This window comes from Girardinichthys multiradiatus, chromosome 10 (assembly GCF_021462225.1).
Source record: "Girardinichthys multiradiatus isolate DD_20200921_A chromosome 10, DD_fGirMul_XY1, whole genome shotgun sequence".
NCBI lineage: Eukaryota > Metazoa > Chordata > Actinopteri > Cyprinodontiformes > Goodeidae > Girardinichthys > Girardinichthys multiradiatus.
The window spans coordinates 20,605,566-20,633,229 of record NC_061803.1 but is presented as its reverse complement, the minus strand read 5'-3'; the positions used below and the strand labels follow the sequence as shown (position 1 = coordinate 20,633,229).

The following is a 27,664-nucleotide window of genomic DNA, read 5'->3' as shown; positions in this document are numbered from 1 at the left end:
TGCTCAGCCGGCTGAACTGACACAGAGCTTTTGCTTAAATTCTGTTATTTAGAAGGAGTGTGCCGAATGCCCTGCAGAGTGGTGAGCCAGAGGACACCGCAGCACCCTGACCTTTTTCTGTTCATACATCTGTACTAGAAGCAACTGATTTATACATATATATGATGTATATATGTCTGCTTTTGCATGCAGCAGTGTGCATGTAACATGCTTAGGAAAATTCATATACGAGATTGTATTTTGAATTCAGGTTCTGTGAAGGGTGAAGAGTCCTCTCTGCTTGCTCACAGTAACGGCTGTTCTGTATTTAGTCAAACTGGATTCTCCTCCCTTGGTTCTTCACTAGGTATAAAAATCAGCACTGACTCAGACGAGGACTAACAACACATAACCCTAAATTTATTAAAAACATTATCTATAACAGGGGTGAGTGATATGGCAAGATATTTATTTTCAAGCTAAAATCAACTTTTGTTTTTTACAAATTCCTTGCAAAACAGGTCCAACATTCTGAAAAAATAAACACCCACACCTTACCTTTTTTTTTTTAGTTTCACAATCCACACTCAGGCCTGAATACTCAGACCTGTGGAATCACTGTAGAATCAAGAAATCACCTAAATAGGACCTGTCTGACAACACAAAGTAGGCTAAAAGATTTCAAAAATCAACTCATTATGTCCCGATCTAAAGAAATTTGACAACTTATAAATTAACAACTAGAAATTAACAAGCTAACATAGAAGGCTGGGTCTTATCTGGGACTCATCTAGTACCTCTGGAGATGATTTTTCATAAAATGAAGAACATTATGGAGAACCTTGAGCATCCTCTTCAAGAGACTTGTACAACAACAGAGTGTTTTCAGTCAGAGGCTTCTTAAGATCTTCTGTAAGACAGACTGCTACAGGAGAATTTTCCTGCCCACAGACATCAGCATTTATGGCGGCTTTTTGAAGTACCCTGCATAATAAGAGCTACAACAACATTTAATAAAGTATATTTTAATTGAATTGAATTGAACAGATGAGAAACAAGTCATAGACAGTTGATTAATCTGGAGAGTGTTACAAAGGCATTTCTAAGGCTTTTAGATGCCGGGGAACCACAGTAACAGGCCTTATCCACAAATGGTGAAAACATTGAACAGCCTTTCCTGGAATGGCCAGCCTACCTAATTTACTATTGATTTCTTTGTAGGTTGGGTCGCTATTTAAAATATATGATTTTGAAATGTCACATTTACATTGAAATTAAATTTCACATGCAAATTGGAGGTTGTGGAAACTAACCCCAGTAATTTGTAGATTTCCTGAAGCAAGCAATGTTAAAACAACCAGACATTTTGTAGATCCTTTTCCTGAAGCATCTTTTAACTATGATCTTGTTGAATTGGCACAAACGTTGCTAAACCTAGAATGATCATTGGTAGCGGCGGGCTAGAGGGTGGCGTTGAGGGGCTGCAATGTGTGGGGTGGGGGGGTTGTGTACTCTAATTGGATGTGGGGTCAACGGCATGTGGATCAGCTGACAGCAATGGTAGACCTGAGCTGGATAATGTTTCTCCCTGGGCTGTTGTTGCAGAGGCGGTGATGTGGTGTGTTAATGTGGTTAAGGTTGAGGGCATTGGCCCTGGGTGCTTGCTGCTTGCTGGGGACCTCTTGCCGGGTGAGCTTGTCCCATTTGGTGTGGGGTCGGGGGTTCCGTTGTGCGGGGGCCCTTGCCTTGCCGTGGGGCGTGCTGTGTGGTGGGGGGCAGAATGCCCAGGTGGTTGGACCAGGGTTGTGGGGGGTGCCCCTGTGGGTAGGGGATTAATGGCGTTTGGGTTTGGGGCATGTGTTTGATATCTGTGTCCTGGTTGGGAGTGGCCCTGTGACGAAATTCATGTTGGGGTTTATTGGGGGTTGGGGCTCATGGAGTTAGGATCAGAATACATTGGGGAGTTGGGAGTGTTTCATCCTGTGGTGGCTTTGGGTGGCGGGCTGACTTGGACGGCTGCCAGTGGGGCCTGTGGGCTCGTCGCTGCAACTCCCTGGGGCTTCTGCACAGTGGCTGCTGAGTGGTTCCTTTGGGACTCTCCCCTGCTCTTCTCTGGGGCGGTTGCGGTAGTCCCAGCGATGGTTCCCCTGGGTTTCCTGTGCTCTGGGAGACTTTTGGATGTCTATGGCTCGGCTCTCCTCCGTATATGTCCCAGGTCCAAGGGGGCAGGTATATGGCTCCTCACACTCGCTATTGCATATTTTTATGGAGAAACCTTGTATTCACAAGCGGGCTCACACTCAGACCCACAGCTGTTTAGTTTCAAGTGTTAACAGATACACAAATGTTCTATATTGAGCTGCATTTACCACTAAATACATCAAAGTGCACAGCCCCACCTCTCTCTTTTTCGTGCTTCTTATTTTTTTCCTTTTTGTTTCTGTCTCCGTGTCCGTTACAATTGAAATAATCCCAAAGCAGTTTTTAATAAAGTTTATTTTATAAATATCAAGCAAAGCTTTAAAGCGTTAGCTGTAATGCTCCACTTGTGAAAGTAAATCTGTGGGGCTTTTTCTTGGCAACAATTCTTGGTCTACATGGTCCAATTCAGACAACAATTCTGTGTGCTACTCTGCCCGACAGGACATAGTTTAAAAAAAATAAATAAATAGAATGATCATTGTACTTAAATGTGATCAGAAATAGATTTTTATGGGCTGTTCCTATATAATGTTCTTTAAAGTTTCTGTTTTTCTTTCTTGTTTTACCAGAAGCAAACTGCTACTGCTCATACACGTTACGTTTAGAGACGCTGTCGAAAATATCTCCTACACTTGGACAGTATTTTTCTTTACTGTTTCCAGCCGCAGCTAAATTTTATCTGACTTTTTACTACACTCAAAATCTTGTTATCAAGAGATTCACATTTGTCTTTCTTTTTTCACCTGCCAACAAAGAGAAAGCCTGGATGATTGATTTGTGCATCATTACTAAGACATTTTTTCCATTTTTCTTGCTACAAAAGAAGATCTTTGAGGAATCCTCAGAGATGATAGACACATTTTTATTGCTATAGACAGAAATGGGTAGAATACACATTTTATGTCATAGCAAGTTTGATTGTTTCCATGTTCGCATGACATATTGTAGGTATAAAGCATGAAAAACACCTTTTCAGCTACAGAGCCCTGCCATATCGGTGCAGCACTTGTTTTGAAGACCTCACTGATCATTACGTACATCCAAGCCAACAAGGCAGTGACACAAAGCAAAGGGTGGCAGTGAGGAGCTCCTGACATAACTTGTTTTTTCATTTATCCTGTTTTATCCTCTGAGGTCATCACTGTGAATGGGGAACACTATACAAATAGTGGGAAGCAAAATGAGTGAACGTGTTTCCTTAATTATGTGTGGATGATTTATGCTTTTTATATTTGTAGAAGAAAGGCTTTACGTGAGGAAGCAGATCTTGTAAACTTATAATTAAGAAATACAGAATGATGTGCAGCTCCGTTCTCTTTACAAAATGAGCTCAAAACATATATAAAGATAGGGGAAGGACAATTAAGTCCATCTATACACTCCTGTTTCTAAAGACCGGTCTCCACTCTACAACCTTTCCCAGGAACCAGAATAATTTTCTAGTGACCAGTCTTTTATCCCCATGGTTCCCACTACATTAACCAGGGGTCAACTCAGATTACCTGGCTGTGAATTTACAACAGCCCTAGGAGGGAGATAATACTTTTTGGATGTACCCTGAACCAAGGGTGGAGTTTTGCAAAGGGGAATGTGCTTATCATTTCTAACTGGTTAAAAACCACCTAGTTTAAAGTCCTTGACAGATGTAGTTTTTTTTTTTACTTTAAATAGCATAACATTAAAAATTCGCACTTTTGTTTGTAAACACAAAATTTTTTATCACAGTGTTTTACATTGCCCACATTCAAATACTACAATGCAACTAGACAACCTTAGTGACAATATTAAATGACTGAAATGAATAATGTGTGGACTTCCACTTTGCACAACTGAGTAAAAGCAGAGAGTGACAACATCAACCATTTGGGGGGGGGATTTTAAACTGGAAATGTTAATGTTTTCTGACAGCAGCTTGGGGAATTAAAAAAGCTGCTTTTCGCTAAGAATCCCGAGCCCAGTCTGTCTGTAACTCACTACAGTTTGAGAAAAAAAAGACATCTGAAACACTAAAATTCTGGAAGTGCTCAGAAAGATGTTATTTTTGCTCCAGTTCTGACCAACAGTGTCCCACTTCTATTTCTGCAGGCAAATAGAATACTTTATATTAATGAGCAATGCAGTTATTGCACAAGGCTCACTTTTCTCCACATAATCAATCTGTGATTTACTCATGGGGGTTTAACTACACTACAGTAATGTAGACGTCAAAATATTATTCTAAAGACTCCATCTGTCACACTGCTCAAACCTATAAGTCTGTCTAAGGTTAGTTGTCCCACAACATGTTTGGCTCTAAAATATAATTTCCACCACATTGTCACATTTTTCCCTTAATTATTTAGGGAAAATGGCTACAAGCAGCAAACTCTGGCTGAACACTGCTAAATCTGATGCTTTTGGGCTTTTCTATCTGTGTGTGTTGTAAGCGTGCAGTGCTTCCCGGAAAGGAAAACAAGGGGATTTTACACAACAGATTAAATGACTGAGAGTTTTTGACTTTTATTCCTCTAGGCTGTTTGCAGTAAACAAAAAAAACAAAAAAAAAGAGTACGGTGCACAATTTTGGCTCTCGCTGCTTTCTGTCATCGTGAATCCAAAATACATCAGATTTCACCTTGAGAAGAGCAAGAGCAGATCTCAACATTGAAAAGGAGGGAAAGAAAGGGTGCCCCACATGTGCACACCACCTCATTTAACATGTGTTTAAAATGTAAGCACTCCAGTGGGCATCTGTGCCCCTGCATGCCTTTCTATGACAGAAGGTTTGGATCTCATCAGACCCAGGACCACACAGACGTTCTGGAGTTAACAAGTCGGCCCCTTCCCGAATTTGACTTTCTGCCAAGAAAATCACCTTCCAGCCTGCTGGATCTACCTTTTTGCCCCAGCTAGTTCTCCTCCCCTTCTCGCCTTTCACAGAATGTGCTGCTTGCAGCCAGAAAAAGATCGAGGTGTTAGGTGGGTGTTGTTATGGCCATGGTGTGCTCAGGGGCCACAAGAGACCTCGTAGGCTTCATTACACCAGTGGGTGGGAGGAACTGGCAGAATGGGGGAGGGAGCATATGTTGGAAATGAGCTTGTAGGTCCTTTCTGGGTTTTTACATGTGTGTGTCTGTGGTCTTTTTACAGTATGCATTTTATTGCTAATTACAGTGGTGGCTGAGATGTGGGTATGAATGGAAGGACTCAGAGGTGTAATGTGTACAGGGTGCATGTCTTAAAAAAAATCACAGGCTATACTCAAATAATCAAACAAGGACGCTAAGAAGGGTTTTGATTCATTTTACAAATTCCAAACAAAAAATCTATCTTAATGCTCCTTCCTGAATGAGCAAAATTGATGTACTCTGTTCTGTCGAAAGCATATTCTCCCAGGAATCTTCTGTTTACAAAGCTACCATGGGATAGTATAATTTAGAGCACAAGCATGCAGGAAATGGTTTCCCTCATGCTGGAGTGCAGTATATAAAGATTTAACATCTGTTGTTTCCACCTTCATATATACCATTTCAGGGAAACTATACATTTTTTGTAGCCATCAACATACCAGCAAATGTCTGGCTGTGTATTTGACCACTCTTCTTATCAGAGATTGCAAAGTTCATTTAAAATGGTTGGCTTAGGGTGAGGTAGAGGCCATCCAAGAACATTAACATTTGTCGTCTTGATGTTTGGGATCACTGTCCTGTTGAAACACCCACTTGTGTCCAAGTTTCACCCATTTAGTTGTTGATTTGAGAAAAAGTTGATAAATTAGGAAGTAGTCATCGTGCTTCATTTTCTATCCTTTTTAAGTAATGCACCAGTACCAGTAGCAGTAGTAAATGCAATTAATTAAACCATCGCATTATACCATTGCTTTTTACATTTTATTGTGTATAAATGTCCTTTTTTCTTAGGATGACCGTTTGGGTCATATATTTGTGTGTTTATGAACTTTAAATTAGTAATCATCACCTTTTTTTCAACAGTAACAGCAATCATTGTGAAAGGTGGTCTTCTTCATGACACAACCCAGCAATAGTTTGGTAAAGAAGAGTTGCATCTGGATCTTTTGCCCCTTTTTGCTCTACCATCCTCCACCTTCATCACAAATCAATCAGAGTTTTTACAGGCTTAGCTTTATTGCTTAATAATCAGCACATTTTCATCAGATTTTATTTATACTCTGTTTTTTTTTACCTGACTCCAGTTGGGTGTGCGTTATTTGAGATGCATCTGGTGCCTAGATCCAAGCCAGAGGCAAAGACTTCGGTAAAATACTAAAATAATTTTACTAAACTAGATAATATAAAAAACAAACAAACAAGGAATTTAGCCAAAATAAAGGTGCTGTTTTGTTGATGTAGTTTTTTGGCATGTAAAGTCAATTTAAACAAACTCAGCAAAGTGATGTCAGAATTTAGCCACCTTGTTTCAGATGTCATCCAGATGCAAACAATACTTTCTTTGGGTAAGCAAAACAGAGCTTGAAAAACATGAAGGTTTTGTTTAGAAATGTCATTTAAATGCTGCTTTCCATTAACCTCGGAACTTAGAAGTCGGAGTATACGTCATCTCCGAGTTGCAGCGTTTCAGTTTCCTGCTTGTTTTTGTTCCTACTGCTAACAACTGTATATTTGGAACAAATTTCCACCGCTGGAAAAGCGTAGATTATAAGATTTTTTTCCCAGACTTTTATCAAATGTGCACAACTCAAACAATCATGGTGCTTTTTAGAGTAACAGGGGTATTATTCCTCTTGACAATGATTGCAGGATAGCTATTAGTTGTGCAATCCACAAATGTGGCGTTTATGAAATATTGGCAAGAAGAAAGACATTCCTAAAAGAAAGCCATGAGAGGTTGAGTTTAAAGTTTGCCATGAGCCATGTAGTGCTCAGATGATAGCAAAATTAAAAATTTTGACCTCCATGCAAAATCTTACGTACGGGGCATATATACATAGGAATGGGTACCTTTCACATTTGAACTGATATGGTACCGGTACTCAGTGGTACCAGTTTTCGGTACTTTAGTGTGTGATTATGTGGTAATTATTGTCAATTTGTTTAATAATAAAATCTAAAAAAAATTTCAATTTAATATATTTATTTCTCAATATTATGGCTGTTTATAGATTAATAAATATTAACTGATTAATCACAAATCAGTAACACAATTTTATTGTGATTAATTTAATTTAAGGTCAAATTATAATAAAAGTAATTCAAGTAATTAGTTTAAAGAAAAGGTACTTTTGTTTTCTTTTACCTTGACACCCTTTCTGAAATCTGAAATAAAAACTAAACTTGCTGTTGCATACAAATGCACAACATAACATTAACTTAAGTGCATCACCATATATTAATTTTGTGGTTCAGGACATTGACTGTTTCTGGTTCAGGAAATTGACCGTTTGGAAGAAAAAGTATAAATTAGAGTGATCCGTTATTGTGTTGTTGGTTTGCTTGGACAGCGGCCCACATCTCACTCCAAACTGCTGCAAATAGTCTGTTGAGAGCCGAACTCCCTCCAATACTGCTGCCACACCGCGGTGCTTCTGTGATATGTCAGTGATGAACTGCTTCAGTGATAACTAAATTCACCCTTGCAAAGCAAGCAGATCACTCTAGTCAAAAGCACCATCTTGTAACAATTTAAAACAAAACTCTCCATTGAAAGGCTTGTTTCTTTTTTTTCCATCGCCGGCTTTTCTGAACAAACGGAAATGTGTACGTAAATGCGTAGGGCCTGCTTTTCAAAATAATAGTTGCGATACTTTATTGTACCGTGTCAAAAAATACAGAAATAACGCAAATAGTTAACACGATAATTTAACAGCATTACTTAATATACAGGTCCTTCTCAAACAATTAGCATATTGTAATAAAGTTCATTATTTTCTATAATGTAATGATGTAAATTTAATATTCATATATTTTAGATTCATTGCACACTAACTGAAATATTTCAGGTCTTTTATTGTTTTAATACGGATGATTTTGGCATACAGCTCATGAAAACCCAAAATTCCTATCTCACAAAATTAGCATATCATTAAAAGGGTCTCTAAACGAGCTATGAACCTAATCATCTGAATCAACGAGTTAACTCTAAACACCTGCAAAAGATTCCTGAGGCCTTTAAAACTCCCAGCCTGGTTCATCACTCAAAACCCCAATCATTGGTAAGACTGCCGACCTGACTGCTGTCCAGAAGGCCACTATTGACACCCTCAAGCAAGAGGGTAAGACACAGAAAGAAATTTCTGAACGAATAGGCTGTTCCCAGAGTGCAGTATCAAGGCACCTCAGTGGGAAGTCTGTGGGAAGGAAAAGGTGTGGCAGAAAACGCTGCACAACGAGAAGAGGTGACCGGACCCTGAGGAAGATTGTGGAGAAGGGCCGATTCCAGACCTTGGGGGACCTGCGGAAGCAGTGGACTGAGTCTGGAGTAGAAAAATCCAGAGCCACCGTGCACAGGCGTGTGCAGGAAATGGGCTACAGGTGCCGCATTCCCCAGACCTGGGCTACAGAGAAGCAGCACTGGACTGTTGCTCAGTGGTTCAAAGTACTTTTTTCGGATGAAAGCAAATTCTGCATGTCATTCGGAAATCAAGGTGCCAGAGTCTGGAGGAAGACTGGGGAGAAGGAAATGCTAAAATGCCAGAAGTCCAGTGTCAAGTACCCACAGTCAGTGATGGTCTGGGGTGCCGTGTCAGCTGCTGGTGTTGGTCCACTGTGTTTTATCAAGGGCAGGGTCAATGCAGCTAACTATCAGGAGATTTTGGAGCACTTCATGCTTCCATCTGCTGAAAAGCTTTATGGAGATGAAGATTTCCTTTTTCAGCAAGACCTGGCACCTGCTCACAGTGCCAAAACCACTGGTAAATGGTTTACTGACCATGGTATCACTGTGCTCAATTGGCCTGCCAACTCTCCTGACCTGAACCCCATAGAGAATCTGTGGGATATTGTGAAGAGAACGTTGAGAGACTCAAGACCCAACACTCTGGATGAGCTAAAGGCCGCTATCGAAGCATCCTGGGCCTCCATAAGACCTCAGCAGTGCCACAGGCTGATTGCCTCCATGCCACGCCGCATTGAAGCAGTCATTTCATCAAACGTATTCCCGACCAAGTATTGAGTGCATAACTGTACATGATTATTTGAAGGTTGACGTTTTTTGTATTAAAAACACTTTTCTTTTATTGGTCGGATGAAATATGCTAATTTTGTGAGATAGGAATTTTGGGTTTTCATGAGCTGTATGCCAAAATCATCCGTATTAAGACAATAAAAGACCTGAAATATTTCAGTTAGTGTGCAATGAATCTAAAATATATGAATGTTAAATTTTAATCATTACATTATAGAAAATAATGAACTTTATCACAATATGCTAATTTTTTGAGAAGGACCTGTATAAACTTTAATGAATATATCAAAACAACATCCAGCTGTTTGTGTTGTAACATCTCAGTTGTTTCAAACATTTCTTCTCCCATGATGCTGGCTGCAGACGACGAGTCACTATCAGATGAAGGCGTGATAACGTTGCCGAATGCAGGAGTTGTAGCTATATATCTGAGGCTGATGAAAATTGTGCACTCTTCATCCTTGAGAAAAATCTTGTGCTTCACAAGTTGCTTCCTTAGGTTAGAAGTATTCCCGCCACTGGCCTTGCGCTTACCGTCACAAATATTGCAGCGAGCGTAATCTGCACTGCATCTTGAAAAGTGGAACCATACTTTCGAACGCTTTCTATCAGCCATGCTTGCTTTGTTGACTGTACCAGCCACTATTGACGTCATTACGCCCTTGTGCGTGCATTGCCCTCTCCTCCACTCTCTCAGTGTCACAATGATGCGTTTAGGTACCGAAACATGGTACCGTTTGATTTTACGTAAATAAGAAATCGGTAATACCGACAGATTTCGGTCGGTACCTATAAAAGTACCGAATTCAGTACCCATCCCTATATATACATAACCATAATCATAACATCTTCACGGCAGAACACTGTGGTGGGATCATGCTGTCTGCAATTCTTTGAGAAACCTTGGTACACAGTGAAGTACAAACTTAGGAACTAACACACAATATTTAAGAACCAAACACACCCACCTAAGTTAGAATTCCTACCCTACAAAAGCACATATCACCTAGACATTACAACACAGTGCATTCTGTGATATGTGGAATAAATTTCAGCAAGAATGCATCATGTCTTATTTAGATTTAAATCTGTTAAATTTTCCTTTTTTTATTTATTCAAATATAAGATATCATGAAGGTTGGCATCTATTAAACCACGAATTAGCAGAATTTAGTAGTTGTGCAGTCAGGAGACAGGTGCTGGCTGTCAGGTTCTAACTGTATAATTCTCCAGTTGTGATATCTCCTTGTATTTCTGCAATTGTGACATTTTGCTCCATCCCTGCGCTGTCTGTGAGGAGGCAAAGTAACCAGCCTCCAACAGTTTCAGGCACATTGCTGTTTCACTTAAGCTTGGCCTTGAAAAACAGGGGAATGTATGTTTGTCTTGGCTAATGTTGGAGGAAAAAAATACATCATTATGTAGTTAGTCTGGTCCCTTTCAGCCTTTTAAAGGTGGTAGTAGGCTCTGCAGAGCTCTCAGACCCACCTTAAGGAGAAAAAGGAACTGCAGGTGAAGGGGAAGGGAAAAAAAGAAATGAGATGGGTTTGTTTTGCTAAGCCGGTTGCATATTTGGCAACGCCTTCATTTATCTTGGAGGGAGGAAAGGGAAAGACTCAGAGGGAAGAGGAAGTAGAAGTGAGTCGGTGAAAGCCAGATTGATTTATTTTACTTTTTCCTCCCTAATTTGTGCCTGTGAATGTGCCATTAAATTTATTTGGTTTCAGATTATTAGTGAATATGCAGCACGTTTTTGACTTATTTCATAGGTTGTTCATTCATAGTTTTTTGAAGGTATACTGCAGCAATTATTCAAATTTCAATGTCAAAAAGTGAACCAAAGTATTCACACCCCATGGACCAACTCTAATGTATTTTATTGGTAATTTTTGTGATAGCTGTGAAGTGCAAAGGAAACAATACATAGTTTTAAAAATGCTTACGAAAAGTTTAGACAAAAAAGTTAAGTTGTGTTGATGCTATGATGTTACATAATGATGTTAAAATGAATACTTAAGAACTTGAAGGGGAAAACCCTGCTGATAAAGAATATGAATGTACTTTTATTATGCTCTAACAATGATTTTATCTGGGCTAAATATCATGCCTCATGGAGAACACCAGATTTTTTTTTTCAGAGTGTCCCTAACTAGCTGTTGTTATAGGCTGGAAACGGAAAAGAAATTGTTAAAAAATAAACATGAACAAAAAGGCTTAAGGAAAACAAATGAAAACAAATTGACTTGACTATGAATTAAAAAAATATCAGATTATTTTGCTGACCACCTGTTTAATCAACCTATTACTACATTTGCTATTTGACTTTATTGATTTAAAGCAGAAGCTGATAAAAGTAATTGATTTTTCGTTTCTCGTAACGCTGTAAACAGTTCAGGTAAACACGTTGAATCTAACCTGATTACTCTGATATTTCATTGTCAGTATTATAGAGGGCGGAGCTTCCCCTCATTTCTCCTATAAGAATATTATTATTATTATGTTAGAACCTGAATGGAATTTACAATTTTTCTTCAGTGACTCTATGCAGTTCACTTGGCTTCCTGAGATAGATAACTTTTAACCAGTTATCATTAAAAGATCAAATACATCTGATATTTCTGTATCATAATTGGACTGTAATTGGATCTGTTTAAATGATTGGTTTTTAATGGAATTTATTGGACTAATTTTAATTGAACTTGGAGATGTTAAAATAAACGTCTTTAATTGTGTTTATAATAAAGTTTTTAATTAAATGTATTAAATATATATTAATATGCTATTATTAGTGATATTAGTAATGGTAGCAGTAAAAATAAACTCTGAATTATGGGTAAAACATTGCTCACCTTGGCTCTCATGTTACCAGATAGGCAGACTTTGCTTTCACCTAAACATAAAAACAAATCCTTTCTTTAGTAACTATTCCTTCCTCTTTCTGAGCTGTCTCACATTTTTAAACTACTTGGTGTCAGGTGCCAAAATGTGGCACCTGACACCTTCGGGCACTGTGCTGCACTGCAGCGTCATGTTACTTTAACCCAGTTTTAAATGTGATGTTGAGGAAACCGGATGCGATATAACTGGGCGAAGGATGCCTGCACACTTGCTTTTGCTTTTACATTTATATTGCTTCATAAATCCTGTTGGTGTGTGAGTCTGTGTGTTAGTCCAGGCTTAAAATGTAGAGAAGACAAGAAAGCCACTCTTATGCCTTTCATAAAAACAGAGTTTGTCTTCTGGTTACCACATATAGAAGACAGGAATACTTTTCTGTCAGTCTCGGTGCCTTCATTTAATCCCAGACTGAATTTAGGACTCCCGTTTTCACATCATCTGTTGCTGGATTCCTGACACTGTTGTATAAGGGATAGAAATGAAACAAGATGGCATCCCTAAAACCTTTCCCCAAATGTCCTAGAAGCTGATTTATTTTTATAGCATGAATCATTTAAAAATCTCTGTCAGCTGTCATCTTACAACCACAAACTTCAATGTATTTTCTTGGAATTTTATGTGATAGACAAAGTAGAGCACAATTTTGAAGTGTAAGGAAATTTATAGGTGTTTTTCCAATTGCGTTTACAAATAAAAAATAAAATGTGGTATCAATTTGGAAAGGATATGAACTTAGTTTATTCATATCATATTTTGTGATATTTGTTGCGATAAACAGAAGTGATGAAAGCATCTAAAAATGCATTGTAGTCTTTTTTGGCAATAGCTTTTATGGCTGTGACTGTACAAATTCTCATGATGATTAACAAAATCATTACAATCAGCCACTTCAATCAATACTTTTTAGTACGACCTTTCACTACAATTACAGTTATTGTCTATTCTTGTTTGGTAAACAATTAAAGCTCTGTCACACTGGGTAGAGACTGTTAATCAATCAATTTTCAAGTCCTGACACATATTCTCCATTGGACTAAGGTCTGTGCTTTGACTTGACCACATTAATATGCTTTGATCCCAGCTGTTACATTGAAGTTGCGACTGTGTGTTTAGGCTAATTATTGTGCTGGAGGATGAACATCCACCCCAGTCTCTACTGTTTTGCAACAGGTTTTCGTTTTGGATTGTCCTATATTTAGCTCTGTCCGTCTTCACATCAACTGTGACTAGCTTCCCTGCCCCTGCTGTAGAAAAACCTCCTACAGCATTATGCTGCCACCTCCATGTTTCACATGATGGATGGTGTGATGGAGTGCAGCGTTGGTTTTCTACCACACATTGCGTTTTTCAGCTAAAAAGTTCAATTTTGGTCGCATCTGACGTGAGCACCTTCTTCAACAGGTGGACTCTCTTTATTTATTCGGTGACTTCTAAAATGATCACACTGAATTTATTTAGGGGTATAGGAGTAAAACGGGCTTTTGAAAACCGTTTGTTTTGGCTTTACCATTATGCACTACACTATTTACTGTAAGCGTTTTTCAGAAATCTTAATAAAACAATAAAGAGACGTGTGAATACTTGTGCATGGTGCTGTAGCTGAAATCGCTTTTTCCCTCTAATGTGTTGTAGTTTCTCTTTAGGAAAACAATATTTTCAGAATGCTGATGCATTTTCCACTAGTGATGAAAATGTTGCGGTTTTCTGATCTGGCTACCTGTACACTGAACAATTAAGCGTGCTCCTAAACCAAAGTAGTAAATTACACATTTGTGTATTTTTATTACAATATGATTCCTGTCCTCAATGTAGGTATTTTGTGGATTTAGATTTGCTAACCTTTTACTGTTCTATATTTTTTATTATTTTAGGGATTGTGTCTATATAATCATCACAACAAACTGTGATAGTGTCAGAAAACAGATGTTTGTACAGAAGGCTAAAACTTCAGCTGGATGCATACCCACAGGTTCGAAGCACATCCGTTGTTTGCTCTATGATGATGCAACTCATTCAGACTCATAGGCTGGTTGCTGTAAATTGGCAATAAAATGTTAGGAGTGTGAGACTTTGTGCTGAAAGAAAAGGAATGGAGAGGGAGATTTTTGGTGTCTTAGCCGTGTCCTACAAGCATGCAGATGTCTCATGTAATCCGAGGTTCAGCACCTATACCTGGCTCCTAAATTGGATTCTTCTGCCATCCTGTAGCGTATATGTAGAGTCATAGCAAGTCATGTGACATCCTATTTCTTTAATTCCTCTGTCAGTCTGATACAGAGCTGTTTGAGAAGCTCTTGGATTTTCAAAAACCTTCCTACAGTAAATCAGCAGTGAGTTTATTTGTTCTGTAGTATTTTACAAAGCATCTAATTGATTTGACCATTTTTACCAATTTTACATATTTAATTTTCAAACTTTTCTTTTGATGCTAGCAATACAGTAAGTAGCCCAGGGACACCACTAATACCAGAGGCCCATCAACAAGCAAGCTTTGGACCAATTAACACTTTGAAACCATTGTTTGTTCAATTTAATCATTTTGTGTGATTTTTATTATTAAGATGGAAACAAATTGCTATTTCAACATATTAATTGTTAATACTTTTCTTTGAAAAACAAGATTGAAGCTATAGCTAAAGGAAAGAAACAAACAATTGTTTTGGTCATTTTATATGGTGTACAACCAAAGGGATTGTTAATGTTTGTTTTGGCCCCTATAAGTCAGATTTATTTATTTATTTTTCATACTGCTGTAAATCGGTGATGACAAACTACCATTGACACAAGAACTTTTTTTATGAAGAATTAAGCATGCCTGCTAAGTCGGTAGAAAATGTGACTTCTTAAATCTCCTCAGGATAACTGTCATGGACTCTAACTTTTGAAGAGATTTGATTTAGCTTAACTGGAACTGAAAAATATAGCCAACAAAAGGGCTTTATGACTTAAATTTATGTAACAAATTATTTGTATTTGTTTGTTGGTGTTGGCATTTTAAATACAATTCGTTTTTTCTTAAAAGTTGTGTTTGAGGTTATTAGCATTCCGGATTGATATTGCGCTCCTTCCGAACCTGGACTCTGATATGTAATCATCCTATTGGACTAGGAGAGTCAGTAAAGTGGTTACAATGTAAATTGTCAGTTTCAGCGCCAGGCACCGTTGTGTCTGACTGCTGCTGACAGACCACTAAAGGAGCTGCTTCTCTGTGTGCGGTTGTATTTCTGTTCAGTTTTACTCGTAAAAAGAAAGAAGTACATGGGTTGGACAATGAAACTGAAGCATCAGTCATTTTAGTGTGGGAGGTTTCATGGCTAAATTGGACCAGCCTGGTAGCCAGTCTTCATTGATTGCACATTGCACCAGTAAGAGCAGAGTGTGAAGGTTCAATTAGCAGGGTAAGAGCACAGTTTAGCTCAAAATATTGAAATGCACACAACATTATGGGTGACATACCAGAGTTCAAAAGAGGACAATTGTTAGTGCACATCTTGCTGGCGCATCTGTGACCAACACAGCAAGTCTTTGTGATGTATCAAGAGCCACGGTATCCAGGGTAATGTCAGCATACCACCAAGAAGGACGAACCACATCCAACAGGATTAACTGTGGACGCAAGAGGAAGCTGTCTGAAAGGGATGTTCGGGTGCTAACCCGGACTGTATCCAAAAAACATAAAACCACGGCTGCCCAAATCACGGCAGAATTAAATGTGCACCTCAACTCTCCTGTTTCCACCAGAACTGTCCGTCGGGAGCTCCACAGGGTCAATATACATGGTGGGGCTGCTATAGCCAAACCTTTGGTCACTCATGCCAATGCCAAACGTCGGTTTCAATGGTGCAAGGAGCGCAAATCTTGGGCTGTGGACAATGTGAAACATGTATTGTTCTCTAATGAGTCCATCTTTACTGTTTTCCCCACATCCGGGAGAGTTACGGTGTGGAGAAGCCCCAAAGAAGCGTACCACCCAGACTGTTGCATGCCCAGAGTGAAGCATGGGGTGGTTTGGGCTACCATATCATGGCATTCCCTTGGCCAATACTTGTGCTAGATGGGTACGTCACTGCCAAGGACTACCGAACCATTCTTGAGGACCATGTGCATCCAATGGTTCAAACATTGTATCCTGAAGGTGGTGCCGTGTATCAGGATGACAATGCACCAATACACACAGCAAGACTGGTGAAAGATTGGTTTGATGAACATGAAAGTGAAGTTGAACATCTCTCATGGCCTGCACAGTCACCAGATCTAAATATTGTTGAGCCACTTTGGGGTGTTTTGGAGGAGCGAGTCAGGAAACGTTTTCCTCCACCAGTATCACATAGTGACCTAGCCACTATCCTGCAAGAAGAATGGCTTAAAATCCCTCTGACCACTGTGCAGGACTTGTATATGTCATTCCCAAGACGAATTGATGCTGTATTGGCCACAAAAGGAGGCCCTACACCATACTAATAAATGATTGTGGTCTAAAACCAGGTGTTTCAGTTTCATTGTCCAACCCCTGTAGATGAACATTCTTAACTAAATGCCATTAAACTCACGGATTTAACAAAAAAAGAAATGGTGAAACTGATGGCACATCTAGAGTGACACCAGAGGCGACATTATAAGTGAAAATATGTTACAGGCAGGTACTGCATTGCCCAACAGTCAGATGTTGCAAGTCAATGATTTAGTTAGTATTTCAGTCTATTATAGACTACTTCATGTGTAAAGTTTCTAATAATTTTACATCACAAGCATTAAACCCTCAATCACTTGTAAACATCTTAAAACGTGTGCATGCAATGCCTGTCAGCACACATCAATACCTGGGTAACATTTCACAACATGGCTGCACAGATAGCCACTTTACCCCGAATTAAACACACATGTTAGATTTCCCAGCAGCAAATTTGCAAACGTGGAATAAACTGAAATGGAGCACGGAAGCTGATCTTTATATCTGTCGCTGCTTTTACCGTGGACTATTCTTCCCCCCTTTTCACTGCAGTGTACTCTATAATCAGAGCACTTTCACCAAGTCAACAGGTCAGCTCTGCTCTGCCCTGTCCTGTCACTTAACCTCTAATTACTCAGATCAGCAATATGAGCCGAGGTCACTGACCCCATGTCTGTTGCTGGGGTGTGAAGTCTAACAAAGATTGTCCTCAACTTTTTCGGGCTGGACAAGAATACACTGTGATCCACCAAGGTTTACTGTGCATTGCAAAGTATTTATGTCCCTAACCCTTTTGAAATTGTCCTAAGTTACAACACAAACTGTATTTTATTGGAAACTTTAATTGAAAATGTTTGCACTTTCTCCTTTGCAAAATAGCTTAAACTCAGTCAAATTGGTTGGAGAGCATCCGTGAATGTCAATCTCCCAGTCTTCCTTTAGGTTCTCAATAGGATTTACATCTCGACTTTGACTAGGCTATTCTAACATGAATATGCTTTAATCAAAATCATTCCGTTGTAGCTCTGGCTGTATGTTTAGGGTTATCTGCTGGAAGGTGAACCTCTCCCCCAGTCTCAAGTCTTGTGCAACCTCTAACAGGTTTTGAGAGAAAGAAGATGATAGCTCCATCTGTCTTCCCATCAATTCTGACCAGTTTTTCTGGTCCTGCTGAAGAAAAGCATCAACTATGTTTCATTGTTGTGATAAAGTACAGTGGCTTGTAAAAGTGTTCATACCTTGAACCTTTCCACATATTGTCACATTACAGCCACAAGTGTAAATATATTTTATTGGAATTTTATGTGAAAGACCTACATAAAGTGGTATACAATTGTGAAGTGGAATGAAAATTATACATGATTTCAAACATTTATTACAAATAAAAATTGAAAAGTGCATTGTGCAAAAGCATTCAGCCCCCTTTGCTCTGAGTGCAACCAATTCCCTTCAGATGTTGCCTGATAATTGCTAATGACTTAAATAGTCTCAGTACAAATATAGCTGCTCTGTGCCGGCCTCAGATGTTGGTTAAGAGAATATTGGGGAGCAAACAGTATCATGAAGTCCACACCAGGAACACACCAGACTGGTCAGGGATACAGTTGTGGAGAAGTCTAGAGCAGACTTAGGCTATAAATAGATTTCCCAAGCTTTGAACATCTCACGGAGCACTGTTCAGTCCATCATCCGGAAATTTAAACAGTACGGCACAACTGTAAACCTACCAAGACAAGTCCGTCCACCTAAACTTACAGGCTGAACAAGGAGAGCACTGATCAGAGATACAGCCAAGAGGTCCGTGGTGACTCTGGATGAACTGCAGAGATCCACAGCTCTGTTGGGGGAATCTTTCCACAGCACAACTATTAGTCGTGCACTGCATAAATGTGGTCTTTATGGAAGAGTGGCAAGAAGAAAGCCATTGTTAAAAGAAAACCATAAGAAGTCCCATTTGCAGTTTCCCAGAAGCCATGTTGGGGACACAGCAAACATGTGGAAGAAGGTGCTTTGGTCAGACGAGACCAAAATTGAAAATTTTGGCCAAAATGTCAAACACTATGTGTGGCAGAGAACTAACACTGCACATCACTCTGAACACACCATGCCCACTGTCAAATATGGTGGTGGCAGCATCATGCTCTGGGGGTGCTTCTTTTCAGCAGGGACAGGGAAGGTGGTCCGAGTTGATGGGAAGATAGATCTTGGTAGAAAACCTGTTGGAGTCTGCAAAAGTCTGGGGCGGAGGTTTACCTTCCAGGAGGACAACGACTCTAATCATCGTAATGTTACGTTCTGCAGAAAGAAATAAAAGACTTACCTTGTCTTCCTTCCTGCGTTGGTAACATCTGCCAACTTCACTTTCTCGCTGACTGAAAGTGTGAATAAGGATGTACTGGAACATATGAAGCCAACGTGAAACTAAAAACAATGCCTAATTACACCCTACAGCTGTTTAAACAGGAGTCTGACCACATCAAATGTGTCCATTATAGAAAACCTTTAGTGACTTTGTGTTCATTTTTGCTCAGCAGCAACATCACAATGGTTGTGTGTGCAATGCCAAGGTTTACCGCCTATTTTGTTGATCTTTTAGGATTTCATTTAAATTTCATGCTGTGTTGTTTCAACTAAAACTTGTTTATTAGTTTTTGCTGATATTTAGTTATTATTTTTTGGGGGGCTGTATTTTGATATTGTTGAAAGTAGCTAACAATGTGTGCGAAGCATTTAAATTAATTCATCTATTGCAGTTCCATGACCTCCAATTGAAAATTTCTGAAAAATCTGACTTTTAATTCTAATTTGTATAGTTGCAATTCTTTCAGGCTCCAAAGGAGCGAGAGAGAGCACGACTTTCAGCACATAACAGGAAGGCTGAATTGAGTACAGCAAAGTCGCTCTGATTTGGCAGCATGAACAACCTCAATCTGTCATGGAACATTTGGATATTTTGTCAACCATTTGAAAAAGAGTTAAGATAGCGATCTATGTTTTGTAGGGAATACACATGGAGATGGCTGGTTAGTTACCCTAGCTGCACTAATCGCCAAAGTAAGGTGCTAAAGATAGTTTAAGAAAGATTTCTGATCAGTACATCTCTAGAAATTTGGGATATTGTAGAATTTAATTGTCCAGGAGACCTACAATTGTCAATGTGTAATTTGTTCAATGTTTAGTTGCACTCAGCACAAGGGTATTTAATCCCAATTCACCTGTGACATATATTCATATCGGTTATAAAAAAGCCTAATGTCTCTTCTCATTTAAAACTAATGCAAACTGACGAGTCTCTTGGGAGCTGCACTCAAAAGCAGTGTTTATTTTACTCTTCCATTCAGTCAGCCTCAATCTGTCCAATCATGCTTGACTTTAGTATTACCACCTAATAAGCTTTCTTTGTAACTTTGGTAGCATTTATTCATTTATTTCTGTCAGTACCTGCATTTATACCATATAAACTTCTCAGCGCCATACAGAAACAATGTTGTTGAAGGGGCATCATGCTTGCTCTGATGGTTCCAGACCACAACTTCTTTTCAGCAAAAAGAAACCCTTGCCAAGTAAAACTAGATGTCTATTGATTTGTGTCCTAAAAGCAGTTTTGAACAAAACGCTATGCCTTTGCTTCACCACCATGCCTCTTTTCCTTTTTGTTTTTGATGAGAGACATAGATCTTTTTTCTCTAGCTGTAAAAAAGAAAACATGGGTAGATTATTTATTCTCCAGGATTTGTTGTGAATTCTCTAGTTTCTTGGTTGCTACATTTTAAGACATTGGGGGCAAAAGCAAGCATTGGTTGGTCAAATTAGAATTTTCAGGGTTTAAAATTGTTATTACTGCAATAATTATTGCATCATCATTTCAGTATTTAATTATAAGTTCTGATTTATATCTTTTATATTTCAATGCTTGTTTTTGTTAGTGGCATTGATCGCTCCTTTGTCGGTGTGAATGTTAAAAACTTCTTAGCGCATACCTTTGTAACATATGGACTGACCGTGATGACTTTGCATCATATGGCATTCATAAATCAGAGCAAACAAATTTTATATGTGGGGTTTCTCAAGGCTCCATCTCATGCCTCATATCATCTATATTTTGCAGCAACATCTGTAATCATACTGATGGTGATACTTTGTCACCAAATGACCACAGTCCCTTATAGTTACTGAGTAAGGGTATCCATAATAAGTAATACATGGTTTACATTTATTACAGCTTTAAGGACTACATAAAGTATGTTCAAGACCCTCATAAACAGATAAGGTACTATTATAAATCACTTTAGCTATATGAACTCTATGGTAGCCAAGTCTGTCTTTAATTATTCACTGCTTCTTAGAAAAAAGATGAATAATCTGCATTTTGACCGATCCTGTTATTTTCAAATTAGAGTTTTTATTATCTTTGTTCGAACTTTGACCCAAATCTTCTTTTCCTCACCTTTTTTCATCAACTTTCTGCCCCTTTAACAAACCGTGTATCATCTTAAACTTAAAATTGTATCTCACGTACCTTCTTTCCCACCTTATCTCAGCAAAATGTATTTCCATGCCCTGACCTTGGGGTAAAGGATATTAAAGTTAGAAGAACTTCCTGGGTTGGAGCAAGAGCAAACAAGTACACAGTAGGTAAGAGGGAACTGTGTGGGTTATGTGTGGATGCAGATAAGATGGGTTACAAGCCTTTCTCAAACTGTAACCAGGTGTTCTTTAGGGGAAAATCCTTAAGAGTGTTCACTTCAACAAAGTCATAGTCTGATTTCCTTTTTTGTATGTTTGATCCGAATTTTGTGTTTCAACATACATTGTAGCATCATCCGCATGTGTTTTTGGTGTTGAAAAACTGTAAGAACAGTATGATGGCAAATGTTTGCAGTTTTAAAACTGTAACTTCTTAAAAACCTCTTGAATCTTGACGCCACTAACCAGCCTATGCCAATTTTACCGTTACAGTCATACTTTTTAGCGTGTTTCAGATTTGTTTTGTTTGGAATTATTTTTAATATTCCTTAACGAGCTTTAATAAGTTGCATTGTATGCTGGCATCTGTAGTGAGCGGTAAAATTGAATCAGCTTGATGCATCAGGTTCTCAAAAGAGTGTCCCGTTTTGTAGCAGAGTCATTTAATCATTATTTTTACTTTACTTAGTGTTTGTTTAACCATAAAAAGTTTATTTGGAATTTTTTTCTAGATTGCCTATCTTAGGGCTTAGAATAACCTAAAAATCTTGCAGTAATGGCAGAGCAGTAAATGGTTTAAGGAATGTACCGACCCACAGATTGTGTGGGTGATTTTGATTACAGATTTGTGAAAGTTTGACCTATAGAACTCTAATTTCTCTTTAACAACTATAAATAACAACAAAATACTTTTTTCTATTTTATGTAGGAGTTGAAAATGTATTTAACAATAAAATGTTTATAGTAAAATGAAATGGTAATTTCTCAAAAACATCCGAAGGTTTCAGAGCTTTCAAGTTCTCCATATCACAAGATATATACTTTTTTTCTCGAAGATAAGCTAATTCATACAGGACTATGCAGGGGCCTTAGAGATGTTTCGTAAGGTTGATCAGTAATTCTTTAAGTTAACAGTGGAGATGATGTCACACCATGTGAGAGAGAGCAGTCAGTAATCAACAGCTCTGCAGACGAACAGGATTTCTTCATTATTTCAAAATAAAGACAGGGAGTTGGAGTTTTCATGTTATACGGTCTTTAAAATCTCATATTAGAGGACAGCATGATTAGCATGGTTAGTGTGGCTAGCATTACTAGCTGTAATAACAAGTCTCCTTGTAAGTTTTCTGTAGACTAAGTAGACCCTTACTGTAGTTGTGAGATTTAAAAAAAAATTCTTATCCAATACGTTCCAAAAGAGACATAATTTCTCTTATAATGGATAAAGCATAGTGAAAAAAAATAAAAAAAAGTTTTGGTTCTGACTGAGCCATTTGTGATCAGGACCAGTCACATGTAAAAATGGTCAGGTTCTAGTCAACAGACAATTTCTTGGTGCTTCCTTTAAATAGGGTCTTAACAAATCAAGGGGTTTCCATAATGTTTTCCGTGACAGTCTGCCTCTTTAATAGAGAGCAGGATATAAACTGTTGGCTTATAAAATGTGTTTTTTACACACAGTTTTCACATATGAATATATATTTTTTTAAATGCGTTGGCTATTTGTTAACCAATGTGTTAATGTTTCTGTGTATTTGCAGTTACTAATTAAACATTACCACCCTTTTTTCTTCCCCGGCCCTCAGTGTCCCAGTGTGATAAACAAATTATTGTCTGGGTCACAAACACGAACTGAGGCTGGTTCCACTTGCGGCAAAAGTTGATGTGATAGAGAGAGGCCCTTTGATAAGGGACACTCTATTAGTGGTTTGCCTTCCAGCTTTATGTCATTATCCTCCCTGGTACTCTCTGTCGTGCTTGGTTCAGGGGGCCCAAATGTCAAGGCTCTGCACATTTCCAATGTGGTCCACCAGCAAAATATTATGTGGTTATGTTCACACTGGAGGTCATCGTTTTACTTAAACCTGCAGAGCCGGATGTTTTAGGGATTCTTATTGTTGTAATTGGTCTGTATATTGTCAAGAGCACAGCAATAATTTACTGCGTTGTTTCTGCAAAACCAGCTGTTTTAATCAATAGACGGTTAAAAGTAAATTGACAGGGTGTCCCCATTTTTTTAGCTTCATAAATAAACAACTCTTTGGACGTTATTTATCTGTACAAAAAATCTGTACAAGTGCAATAATCTTAAGTTTTTGCATGCTTTTTAAAGATTGGTTTAGAGGCAGCAGATGAGGAGTGTAAGAATAGATAAAAAACAAGACCTTTAATAAAATGCCCAATAAAACACACTGCTGAGAGTGATGCAAGGAAAAAAGTAAAAAAGTTGAATGAACTACAGATACATTGTGTTTTACTGGACTTAGGAGAGCACATGGAAACATTTAAGGTTAGAACATAAAATTTGAGCTGTGGAGAGTTAGCCCAAACTTAAATTATTATTGACCAGGCAAATTTTAATCTAATCTCTGGGAATGTAAGAAATGTGGAAAATGTTAATCCTCCTTTAGGCATGTTGACATATTAAATATGAGCAATTATTAACCTAAAACAAACCAAAGTCACTCTAAGAGACCATCTTCTAGTAGATATCGTTTGTTCAAGTCTTATAACAACATTTCCCTACAGTGAAAGGTGTTCATGCAAACGTTTTTTAAATTCTTTAAAGCATGTTTAAAATTAATCCCGAATTTACATTCATTTAGAGAAATGCACCGTCTGTATTGGATTATTTTATGATTTGTTGCTCTGGAACAAGTAGTTGAGTGTTATCTTTGAACATAAATCCTATCATAATCCTGGGAACTAAAATAACTGTCTTAAAAGGAATGTATCACCTGATGTTTAGCCATCCCCTCAGACCTGTAAAAGAATAAATATATTTTTAAATTTTAATTTGGGTCTAAGCAACATCCCAAAGGAGAAGTGGTGGGGACATTTCCACTAATCAGCTAATAGCAGAACTCATTTTTTGTTTAGCGGATTAGCGTTTTTGCTAAATTTGGAAACTGTTTAGCTTCCTTTAAATTGGGTTTTGCTAATTTACATCCGCTAACACAATTCAACGCCGGATTGTTCCTTTCTGTTGTGGGCATGTGTCAAAGAGCCAGTTAAGCAAGCTATAGGCCTATGTTACGTGACTGCTACTCCCTAGGCTCCTTTTCTGACTGGGTCAGGGAGTAGGGTAATAACAACAAGTGTGTGTGTTTTTTGTGTGTGTGTGTGTGTGTGTCTGTGAGTGTGTGTGTGTTTTTTTTTTGTGTGTGTGTATGTCTGTGCATGTATGTGCGTTCATGCTGACGGAACACTGCCTTCAGTGTTGGTTTGGCGTTCCAAATCTTTGACATGCTGGTGATCCAACGAGAACAGCCAGCCTGTGTAGTGAGGCGTTCGTCAGAATAAGATAGACTTTATTCATCTCACAATAGAGAAATTCATTTTACAGTAGCTCTTAGTAATACACAAGTAGGATACAGATAGTTAGGAAATGTGCTATCAAAGAAGAACAAGGTAATTGTTTTTAGCTTCCACTAATTTTTTTTATCTGTTTAGCGTTACCAAGTTAATATTTTAGTTAGTGGGATATGGGTTAGGGAAGCTAACTTTTTTGGCTAGCTCTGCCCACAACTGCAGTGGCAGATGGCTCCTTTTTATACCTGAAAATGTTAGGTATAAAATGACCAGCATCCAAATAACCACGACTTGTTACCATGAGCATGCTTTTATGATTTGTGGATCTCTGTAGAACAGTTTTACTTCAAGTTGAATAGTTTAACTCATAAATGGTGACATTTATGCAAAACCCAGGTTCCATTTCTGACCTGCATCTATTTCTATCTAACCTTTCCAGCCTTTGTGGAAAGTTTTATATCTGTAGCTTTGTTGATAAGATATGATGTGGAGACAAGGGCTGCTAAGATTGGTGAGACTAGCTTCACACTTTCAATATTGTACTGAATAGCGACATTGGGCTCAACTTCAATAAATCCTAAAATTTTAACAGATTTGTAAAGCATTTAAAACCCCTGATTGCAATTCATTTTAATTAATTGATGTTGTAATGATTTTAACCCTGGAATTTGATTTATAGTCAAAATCCACCCAAACCTCTTTTGTTTGATGTGCTACCAGACTTGTTTTTACCCGAGTCTGGTATCGTTCGTTTTTTATTGCTTTGTCTTTCAGGGTTTCCTTATCAGTCATTGCTTAATCTCTGATTTAGGTTCTGCAGGATAAGATGCTTTGGGAAAAAACTTGCAGAAAAATCAGTTTGAGTAACAAAAGAAAAAAATAATATCTGTTTTGTCTGAGGTCAGCATCCTGGCCATTTCCACACAGTTGAGGATTCGAAAGACGCTGAACCAAGGGATTATCATGGGACCAATCAAAGCTATCGAGGAAAACAGAAGAGAAGGAAGTGGCTAGTGCAGTAGGACCCTCCGAATACTTACATATCTTTACAGAGATTACACTAGTCACATAAATTGCTTAAGCATGTGTGCGGGGTGATATTCTTTAAGCTTTTAGTTTTCAGGGACTAGTCAATTGTAGAAGAAACAGCTGAAGGGAGCTTTTTGACCGGCAGGCAACTTTATTTACTATTGTCACTATTGATTTGCTGTGTGACTCAGAGGAATCCTCCCTCTACTGTGTGCTCAAGGTAAAGCCAGTTTCATCTGACCAGGGTCATGTTGTTATAGAAATGAAATATGAGATTTGCTTGCAGGAGGCTTTGGAACATTAGACAATAAAGGCAAAACATGTGGTGAAAGGGTTGCTTTCTCAGTGGTTGATCTCTATGAAAATGTGTTTGTAATATGTATTGAGAGAGGTTTGAACAAGGTCCATTCCTGTAGCTCCAGAATGCCTTCGGAATGTTTAATTTGTTCTGGAAATTTCTGTCTTTCATTTGCAACCAGTAGTGTGATGTTTTGAGCTGTGAATCAGATGGAAATGTCTATGAGATACCCTGACATAAAAGCAAGGAAGCCCAAAAGTTTTATTCTTGCCAATAACATTGTTATAATTGTTTCAACTCAACTGTACAAGATCTGAACACCACACCTCACAGGCAATTCCCTAAAACTTTTATGTGATAATTTCCAACATCACTTTAGCTACACCAACAGGGGCAAGTCAAATTAATTTATAAAGTACATTTCATATGACAATCATAGACTAAAAGCAAGTAATACACATAATAACACAGCCATAAAACAATAAAGATAAAGTACATAAAAAAGAAAGACACAACATACCATAAAATAAAAAATAAATAAAATAAAGTTAATAAAAACAGGAAAGAGAAGGATTTCCAGAGCTAGAACAATTAGCCTAACTACAAGGCTTTAGAAAATAGATATATTTTAAGTTTGCTTTTAAAGCTGGACGTTGTTAAAACTAATCTGAAGTGCTGAGGAAGGAAATTCCAGGGAACTGGATCATAATGACTAAAGGAGCCAAAAGTCTAGAATTGGTTATAGGTATGACCATAAGATGCTTACTAGAAGACCTAAATGGCCTTGCTGGGATATAATCAATGAGCATCTCAGAAATATAAGAAGGGCCCAGACCATTTGAAGCTTTGAAAACAATTATAAGTATTTTAAAATCAATTCTCTGTTTAACTGGTAACCAGTGAAGAGATTTCAAGACAGGAGTTATATGCTCGACCCTTTTTGACCAAGAAGTTGAATGTTTGATAACAACTCAAATGTGTCTGATGACAGATACGTTGACGTCTCATAATCCTAACCTTACAGGGTGTCTTCCATTTGGATTGTTGTTCTTGCAAATTATTTGCCAGCAAACAGAAAGATGGTGTAACACTTAATAGGCAAGGTCCCATTTAGACAATTTTAATTTTAATTTTTTTATTTAGTCTAACTGAATGTTATTTATTTTCGAGGCTCTCAAAAAGTGCCACCTCCTGGAAATGTGTACCATATGAAGAGTGTGAATGCATTGAGTTGGTGGTGCTCAAACTCCTCAGTCATGAAACAGACTAGTCCACCGAGATGTTATGGTGTTTTAACACTGCTTGTAGCTGTAATTTAAATGCATATCTATTCCTTATGGGCTGACAGCTGAGCTAGAAATCTTAAATTTAAACTACGTGAAAAAATTATATTTCAATAACAAAACTCTGCATACTTACCATGGAATAAAGAGTAATGAAACTAACTGTTTGATTGAAGTTTCCAACCATGAGCCCATTTTTAAGTAATGCTCTACAAGAAACTTGTCAATGACTTGTTCTTTGTTAGTTGCCCATTTTTTTTACTGTCTTACAGAATTTCTTTTTTTAAATCAAAGTCTATTTGACTGTTTTTATTATCTAGCTTTAACTGCCAAACAATCTTAAATCCAGTTGATTAAATAATTTATTTTTATAATTATATTCTAAAG

The 27,664-nt window shown here is 38.1% G+C and overlaps 1 protein-coding gene across 2 annotated transcripts in view; it reads left to right on the top strand.

Annotated features, from left to right (window-relative positions):
* The window catches only part of LOC124875542 (thyroid hormone receptor alpha), a 173,946-nt gene that overhangs the window by 101,235 nt on the left and 45,047 nt on the right, over positions 1-27,664 (top strand). The gene's annotated exons all lie outside the window — the stretch shown is intronic.